Source organism: Rhineura floridana, chromosome 6 (genome assembly GCF_030035675.1).
Source record: "Rhineura floridana isolate rRhiFlo1 chromosome 6, rRhiFlo1.hap2, whole genome shotgun sequence".
Lineage (NCBI taxonomy): Eukaryota > Metazoa > Chordata > Lepidosauria > Squamata > Rhineuridae > Rhineura > Rhineura floridana.
In genome coordinates, this window is record NC_084485.1 from 112,204,244 (window position 1) to 112,213,905 (window position 9,662).

Here is a 9,662-nt window from a genome sequence, read left to right on the forward strand (position 1 = left end):
CTGAATATAAAGTAAATAAACTTGGCAGCTTCAAGTTGCCCAGCATTGTCAGACTGGACTGTAAGGTGAAAATGTGCTTTGGTTTTTGCTAGCTTGTCTTTTGACAAATGTACAAGGACATAGAGAAAGCTCATAAAAAAATAAGGACCTTGGAAGTCATCCCAAGGTGCCTCCTTCCTCAAAAAATGCCAAAGGGCTATCTGAGGACCCTCTTGTCCTTAGGGGAAGGGAGAGATGAGACAGGAGAGCCTAGAGAGCCACACATTATCAGGCTCATGGTGCTCCAGCAGAAGTGGCCTCCCTCCCCCCAAACCACACCACAAGAACCCCCTTGCTCTGAGAGAAAGAGATCTGGTTTTCAAAAAGTCCCCCCCACCTGCCTTGAAGCATGTCTTTGCTGTTTCATTCTAAAGTTTTAAATGATGTTTATTGTTTTAACATTTGTATGTAAAGCACTCTGTGAGGTTTGCTTGAAATGTGGTATCCCTCATTTTTCTGATTACTCTCAGGGACACTCCCTGCCCACAGAATTTAACTAGTGCTGCCTGAATAGATCTATGATGTTTCTGAGACACACTAAAATTCTGTTTTGTATTTCTAGCAATTGATTTGTTTCATGTGTGTGTGTGTGTGGATGCTGATCCACCATGTTTGGGAGCTGGACTCCCCATGGATAAGGGCATAATAACGAATAACATTTCCTTGCTTTCCAGGGTACTTTTGGCACAATGATAAATTTCATCTTCCTCACAATGGTAAGCAGAAAACTCTTTTCTGTTATCTGACACCAATGAATAGAAAAGAGAATATGCAAATTGCCATTTTAAAATAATGAAAATTCACTTAAAAATAAATATACAACTTGATAAGGTTATTATTCATACAGCTATAAACATCTTGATATTTAAACCGCATAAAGCCATCTTTAAAATTCCCATCGAATTTTTGTATAGTATCCTTGGTTGTTGTTTCTACAGAAACATAAAGATTTACCATCTCTGCTGGAAATGCTTTAAAAACCTGGTATGTTCACCAGTGTATTTTCCTGCATAATATATTGTAATATATACATACCCACACACATAAATATGGTTTACGTTCTATCAGTAGAGAGAGGAATTGTATCTCTGCTTTAGACTGAGAGAGGGTTAGGCCTATATAATGTTTTACTGTGTTGAGCTGTATAAAAATTGATCCTTATTTATGTTCCACCAGGGTTTTGCTGCATATGTGAATTTAAAATGATATATTTTCTGAATATAGACACCACATCCTCAGTGTAAGCTGCATACTACCATTTGGTTAAAAAAAGCAAACATCCAGATATTTTCTGAGGTCCCCCCCTCCCGCCAAGATTGGAAAGAAGCAATATTTATTTTACCCTTTGATCATAGCAATAAAGTACAACAAAAAATTCATCATACTGTACATGTAAAGGTCATTCTAAAATGAGACTTTATAAAACAGTAGTCCAAATGAGATAAGCCAATTGTTAAGAGTGTTGTGTTCAACAGCTCTTTAAATAGGTCTCTCTCCCCTTCCCCCCGCCCACATCTTCTCATTCCTCAAAGATCTGGTTGAAATAAACCCAAAGCCATCATACATTGTTTTGACAATGGAGGTAAAATATTACTGGAAAAAATAGTGTCTTCCAAGCACAAATGTAACTTCTTTTCAATGTTACAGCTGAAAGCTCTCCTGTCTAATCCCAGAAGAAACTTGGAATCTGCTTTTTTAAAAAGTCAGTTATTCAAGAACTTTAATGTAAAAATGCATAAAAACAATGAAGGGTTTAATATGAGTGCCAAACTGGTTTTCTGTTCTCTTTGATACAAAAGTGGAGACATTCCCAGGGTTTAAGAAAACCTATAACAAGGCTTCAGAACTGGAGGTGTGTGTGTGTGTGTCCCTTTGTGGAATAAAAGTTAGATATACTTGGTGATTCATTGGAGACAGGCTAGGGGGCTCTGGTGACTTTTAGGTATGGTTTGACCCAATATCCAAAGGCAGCAGAGCCCCCTAGGTATGGGTTGACCCAGTATAGAGAGCCAGTGTGGCATAGTGGTTAGAGTGTTGGACTACGACCTGGGAGACCAGGATTCAAATCCCCACATAGCCATGAAGCTGACTGGGTGACCTTGGGCCAGTCACTGCCTCTTAACCTCAGAGGAAGGCAATGGTAAACCCCCTCTGAATACCACCTACCATGAAAACCCTATTCATAGGGTCGCCATAAGTCGGAATCGACATGAAGGCAGTCCATTTCCATTTCCATTTGACCCAATATATTGTGCTTTCCCAAGATGCTGTAGTGTGCAACCTCCACCCCGAAATGTGATACTTTGCAACGTTGTGGAGCTCACAATCTGCCAGAAAGGCACTGTTAGCTGTGCCATCCTGATCTGAGGCCCAGTATATAGGAATGTGGGAGATTGCCTGCTCGGTGTTGGCACCTTCACTTTGGGACTCCTTCCTTTTTGACATATGGCTGGCACTCACTCTTTTAATGCTCAGGCTTTGGATGGACTTTAGTGTCAGTATTGATGCTGTTTAGTTGGTTGGCTCTAACTATGTGCCTTGTTTTTGGATCTTGTATGATGTATCCACATCTTTTAGACGTTTGTAACCTGCTTCTGGAATTGCATTGGCAATGAAGAGTAGGTAAGAAATGATTTAAATAAATGGAAAATAGATAGATTGATTGATTGATTGATTGATTGATTTATAACAATATAATACAAGAGGCACTAAAAATAGCATTTCGTTCTGGGTTTTAACACTGAATTCAACATCTGAAAATTGTAAGCAAATAGCCCCCCCAAAACCCAACCAAATCATCAACCACCATTTTCAATCAACCGTTTTCAAATATTAACTCTATGACAATGAAGTACCTTTGAGAGCAAAGATCCTGCATCATCTGTGTACAATGTACCTATTAGCATGAGGTAATTGTGAATACAGAGCATTCAAAGCCTTCACCTCTACAGCAAACCAAGTATTATACAAAACATTGTGTGTGTCTGCTCAGTAACATTTTAGCCTAGTGTTGGCAGTGAAAAAGGTTTTCTGGGGTGCATAATATCAAAAGAGAACCATTTTCTTTAGGTGCAAAACAAATCACTTCTACCAATGTTATGGCTCAGGCCCATATCTAAAGCAGTGAGCTGTCTCATTGTGTAGAATCTATCTTGGTTTACTGCCAAGGTTTTCCTATGGCGAAAGAAGTGGGGAAACCGGGTCAGTAGGAATATTGCCAGTGCTGACATTAGTTGAGAAGGGTGTCACTTAAGAATTGTTTCAGTGAGAATATCACTGAATATGAATCAGCAAAGAGATGCACCCAAAGCCATTTAAAAAAAAAACCAAAGGAAAATATAAAGTGGGGCATGGATAGACAAACGATATGCAGTGCTTAGTTGTGTGATTATTTCCACCAGTGGCTTGTTTGCTTGTTTTAAAAGCAAAGTAGCCTTGGAGGCAGGGATCAGGAATCAGAACAGGGATAGGAATAGGGAATGTGCTCCTATTGGGAGGAAGGGCAGGATATAAATCTAATAAATAACAACAAGGATAGGAGGCAGGCTCCTGAACCATTTCTCTTTCTCCCAAGTGTGTGCGAGAGAGAGAGAGAGAGAGAGAGAGAGAGAGAGAGAGAGAGAGAGAAATGGAAACCTGTAGTTCTTACTAAGGCCTATGCAATACACAGGGGTATTTGCATCTTAATATGTATTTCTGGTAGCGATGTTTTTTTGCTCTATGTCGGGTCTAGCTGCTGTTGCCTCTTTTATATCTCACCCTTCCGAGTCCAGGTATCTCCTCAGTCCCACCACACTTTTCAATGCAGCCAGCCTCTTCCCTCCTTTTTCTTCTGCACAGCCTTCCCAGGAAGCAAGACTTAATTTGAGGCAGGGCTTCCCTGCTCCAGATCCTCTTTCAATGTTGTGCCTCAGCTCTGGAAGAGAAGCGTTATTAGTAGTCAGAGTGGGCGTGTGAGCATCTGCACGTTGCCTGCCCTTTCCCACACCACTGAGCAATCATAGCAAGCAGCCTCTCATCGGACAAAGGTTCTCACGCCCTGGCACTTTTCAATTAAGCACTTCCTGGACCAGAACATACTAGTGAAGACAAGATCACTCTTATCGCCAGCTCACTCAGATCACCTTCTCTCTGAATTGGCTGCTCCACCTGGAACACTTTCTTTTAACATACTGCTTGGGCTCTCCTCCAATGCAGTTCTAGAGTTCCCAAGCACAATTTGGGCATAAAGTACAATTGCTCTTTGGCCCCAAATGATTAAGGGCAGTAAGGGTGTTCTTTTACCCCTTTTCTTGTTCCACATTACATGCATTCCAGGGTAAGCCAGAGAAACAGAAAAACTGGCTCTGTGACCAGTGTTTAATTAAACAAAGGAAGGTGTGTCCAAATGAAGCATCTAATTCCAGAGCAGGGGAAGGAAGCAGGTTATAGCTGTTCATTCCTCTTATTGTATTCTACAAAATCTGGAACAAACAATCCAATTATCATGGTTAGTCTTCATTTCCACATGGTCATTCACATCATCATTATTTATTATTTGCTAAAGAAGTGTGCAACTGCAAGATCAAATACAAACTCAGTTTATGTTCTAAAGTGCAAGATAGAAAGACATGTTTCAGGGGAATTTTATTTTATTTATTTACTTTTTCATTTATGTCCTGCCCTTTCTCCAAGGAGCTCGGGACAGTATGCATAACCTGCCACCACCTCCTTTTATTCTCACAACAAACCTGTGAGGTTGGTTAGCCTAAGAGAGAGTGACTGGCCTAAAGTCATCCAGTGAGCTTCATGGCTGAGTGGGGATGTTCCTGGTCTTAGCACAGCACTCTAACCACTCCACCACAATTGCCAACTCCGTAACACTAATGTGGGGAATGGCATTTGCAAGAAGCATACTTACTGGGGGCAAAATTGCATGCTGTCTTAGCAAACATGTGCTACCAAACCTGTTTTTTACTTTAATACATTAATTGAGATAAACAGAAAGAATAGGCAGGTAGGATGAAGGGGGACTTAACCCTTCCCATGCCCAGCAAATCTCCCATACAAATGCTTCCTAAAGGTCTCCGTCCTCCCCCTAAATTGGGTTTACTTTCACTCTCTCAAACAGATAAGGGGAAATGACCAGAGGTGGGTATGTGAATGATTAAGCATCCCTTCCTACTTTTCAGAATTTGCTTGTAATTGACCAAGCCTGACATGTATGCACTTTGGCAAACAGGGTTGGGAACATGCATTTGCTGAGATAATACGTAGTTCTGCTCCCAAGTGAAGAGGTGTAATCAAGAGTAGCTCCATGGGACAAAAAGATGTGTGTAGATGGTGTGTGTGTCTTTCTCTCTGCAACAAATAGAGGCTTGGGACAGGATTTAGATTGGGGAAAGGCAAAGTGAGAAAATAATTCAATAAACTTTTCTGGAGTGTCATATTGCCAATCTTCAAAGCAGCCACATGAGGCTACTGATCAGGTTTTTTCCAACGCACGCACGCATGCACACACACACAGATTTTCTGGTCACAGCTAGTTTGGCCCTGAGGGGTTAAACCAAGAAAACCACAGTTATTTATGTGTGGTGGAGTTTGGGAAGTAGAAGGAATGTTAGAGTTTGAGATGGGGTTGGGGTTAGGGTTAGGGTGAATGATATGTTTGCATGACTAGCTTTAAAATTTGAGGCTCATCCTTGGTAAGGTACTAGTTTAAACAACAAAAAAACTATTCATTAACAAAACACAGAATGTTAAAGTGAGGCTGTTCATCAATTTATCATTTTTGCTCACTTCTGCATGTGTGTTCAGTGTTATTAAATCAAATGCTTAATGTTTTTCACGTAATAAAACCCAAACTGAACTCACCCATATTATTTTCATTTATGTAGTTAAGGGTATTCTTATTTTGCTTTGGCTGGTTTTTGTTTTTAAATCATGTGAAGGATGATAAATGTCAGATAGCCAAAGAAAATAAATTGCTGAATGTAATTAATCTGCACCTTAACAAAACACACTTTCTTTTCTCATTTCCACCTCTAGCTGTGCTTAATGAATAAAGATTAAATGCATATTACTTTGAATAGTCAAAGCATTCTAGGTTCTAATCAAAACGTTTCTCCTGCACTTTGTATGCTAATGAATGATCAGATACCTGTAAATGTTAAATGAAGATACATTGGAAGAATTTCATTAGATATCAACATATTTTTTAAAAGTTAAAATCTTTGTTTCATGTTTTAGCCCATACATTCATCACACAATTTAGTGCACCACTGTAAGATCCTCAGGGTAGGATTTTTATATTATTATTAATATCATCATCATCATCTGAACCAACATTATATACATTAATTATGTATTATAAAATAAATTAATCAATATTTTAGGTGACTAATGTCTGCAAACCATGCTAGATCACTCTTTTGATTTCTTAGAAAAATGTAAAATATCTATTTTTTGTTCAGTTAATCTAATATATTATTCTAATATATTAGAATTAATATTCTGGTGTCACTTGACTTTTGGGTTCATTTTACAGGAATAAAATTCATTTTCATTAGTAAAAAAAAATCAGATGGATGATCTCTCTCAAGACAGAGTTATCAGCTTATCAGCTCTAGATTATCCCGATAAATGACAAGTTCTTGTCTCCAGCTGTGTAACCTCTTTGTCAGACATCACCTTGTTCAACCAAATAGCTTATTTGATGAGAGGCTGCCCCAGTTGTCTGGCAGCCTACCATAGCTTGGCTATATGCCAACTTGAGTTCCTCAACTATTTATGGCTGTGTGCATTCAAAGTTCAGCTATGCAAATCACAACTATTAAAAAAGAAGGCATTGCAGTTTTGTTTTTGAAATGTATTGTGTAGCTTGCAAGGTCAAATCATTTGTTTTCTCTCCAGTAAAATACAGTTTTGTCAGTAATGATAGAACAGATCATCACCTTTTAACATTTTATTTTTTTTAAAACGGAGTCAAATTGAAAGTAAACATCTCTTCAGTCCTCTGCTAGAAAAAATAATCATATGGTGTACTTTCAATAGTGCAAGATAAAGAGAGGGAGGGAGAGAATGCAAGATGACGTGCAAAAATAACGTTTGTAGTACATAATAAATGAGGGGGGAACGCATTACAGCTCTGGAGAAAATAGTGGCCTTTTTTTTAAAAAAAAAAGGATAAATTTTCACACACCATACTGGCTAAGTACAAAGTAAAAAGTAACATACTATATATCAATTTAGGTTGCCAAGTTTTGTTTTGGCTGGGCTTCTGTGCATTTAACAGCTACTTAATTAGTAGAGTTTCAGACAGAGAGTTTCTTGATAGGAAGATATTGTTGGCATAGGGAAAGCTTTATTTGCTAAATTTTGCTTGTCTCACAATTGTTAAGAGTCAAATAAAAGCCTTACCATGAAAGACACAAAAACTAGCAACATAGGAACACAGGTTTTTCCCAATCCTACCAGATGCCAGAAATTGAACCTGGAACCTTTTGCATGCAGAGCATGTGAATCATAGAACGTAGAGTTGGAAGGGGTCTATAAGGCCATTGAGTCCAACCCCCTACTCAATGAAGGGATCCAAATTAAAGCATATGATTTCTGTGCTCTGTCTGTAATGCCACCCAACTTGCAATGCTAGTTGTGCTGGGAACAATTCCAGAAATCTATATAGCTTGCGGAATTTAGAGGGTAATCATATTCGTTTCTGCTTTGAAATAAATCCCACTGAGTTCATTAGGACTTCCTTCCAGGTAAGTGTGCAGCCATAATCTCACACAAATCCTTGCTTCCCAGGGATTAAAGTTAGTTGGCTCTACCTACAGTCATTGAGCCATAATTAGGCCACTGTTATGACTAGCCACCATTTGTATGACTGTGGGAGTCCAAGGTCTTGCAAACAAAAGACAGGCCAACTCATTTTCTTAGCCAGGTTCCCACAATGCATTGCAACAGTTACTCAAAGTATATGGGCAGACCTTTCTACAGAGTCATGACCACAGGGTATGAAAGGCCCAAGGTCCTTCCTAATCCTTCCCAGACTTATTTGGAATGCTGGAACACCAAATCAGTGTCACATGATCCTAGATGTTTTATGGTGTCAGTTATTGCAAACTGAAGAATGAAGAAAATATTCTATTTTAATATGCCTTTAGCTTTTCAAGAGTTTCCCCCTTAGAGCCTTCAAATTAAGATGTGGGAAGGCCATTACTTAGTGGCCCAGCTTTGGTTGGGATTTCTACATAGAGCAGGGAAAGACCTGTGTGTGAAACCGTGGAGACCTCCTGTCAGTCAGTATAGACAACAACGAGGTGTATGGACCAATGGTGTGACTGTAAGGCAATTTACTGTGACCACATCTTCTCTCTTTTTTTCTCTGGGTTCAGGAGAAGAAGGGTTATGCATTGTTCATCAATATTATTTCATTTTTACATTTATATCCCACCTTTCCTCCAAGGAACTCAAGGAGGCATACATGGTTCTACCCCCCATTTTATCCTCACAATAACCCTGTGAGGTAGGCTAGGCTGAGAGACAGTGACTAGCCCCGCGTCTCCAGTGGGAATTTGAAGTCTGACACTCTTAACCTTAGTCAGCTTAGCTGTATTTCTGAAGGCATAAAAAGAGTTTCTTTTCTTTTCTTGTTTAGATTGAAGTAAGGCCCATTATCCAGCATAATTTGGGTAGCCCTAGCATGACCAACCTTTACTGGTTTCTTTACCTTGCAGTGCTTTTCCATCTCCTGTGCCATTGAAGGAATTCTCTTTTCTATTTAAGTTTCTACACCACACCCATCAGCTTGGTAGCCAGACGGCGCCCAAAATGAAAATGTAAACATTGCACAACTGTGAAGAGAGATAAAAGTACACAAGCTCATGGAGACTGCCACTTTGTCTGTGTTTGCCTGTGGCACCTTAATGTTTGCTATGTGATGCCGGCTGGAATATAACAGGCTGCTGAAAATACAAACAGGACACATTATTTTCAGTGCCTGCAGTCCCAAAGAGCAAGCTTGTGGCCCTGGTTATCCACCGTGATTTAAGCGACAGTGGGAAACTCACTGCCTGCATGGTCCTTGGAAGTACTGGCATTTTCTTCACATAGATGCTGAACATTGTCTGTGAGGCTTCTGAGATACTGCTGTTTTCAAACTCAAGCTTAGCAAAAGAGAACCACCCCCCCACTTTTTTGAGTTCCTCTATGAATAATAGAAAGCTGCAAAGCTGAATGATCTTTTGGCACCATTGAGCGATGGTGCAGCAGCCAGAAATGACCAATATCAGCAAATGTGAAAAACATGGGTCTGCTCAGTGACTGAGCGCATGCTTTGTAAGTCAAAGGTCCCAGGTTCAGTCTCAGGCCCCTCTAGTTTAAAATGGTTCTGGTAGGGAAAATTCTGCTTCAGATCTTGGACAAATGCTGCCTGCTAGTGTGGATAATATTTGGTGGACCAATGGTCAGACTCAGAACCCATGTGAGGCAGCTTTATATATGAAAATCATGACACTGCAATATATTCACTTTGTGGAATATAAACTAATTTTGTCTGATGAATTATAGGTCCATGGAAAAAAAAGCCTGGGTATTTATGTAGCCAAACCCAGCTTCCTCTGAAGCTTCATGACTGACACAGG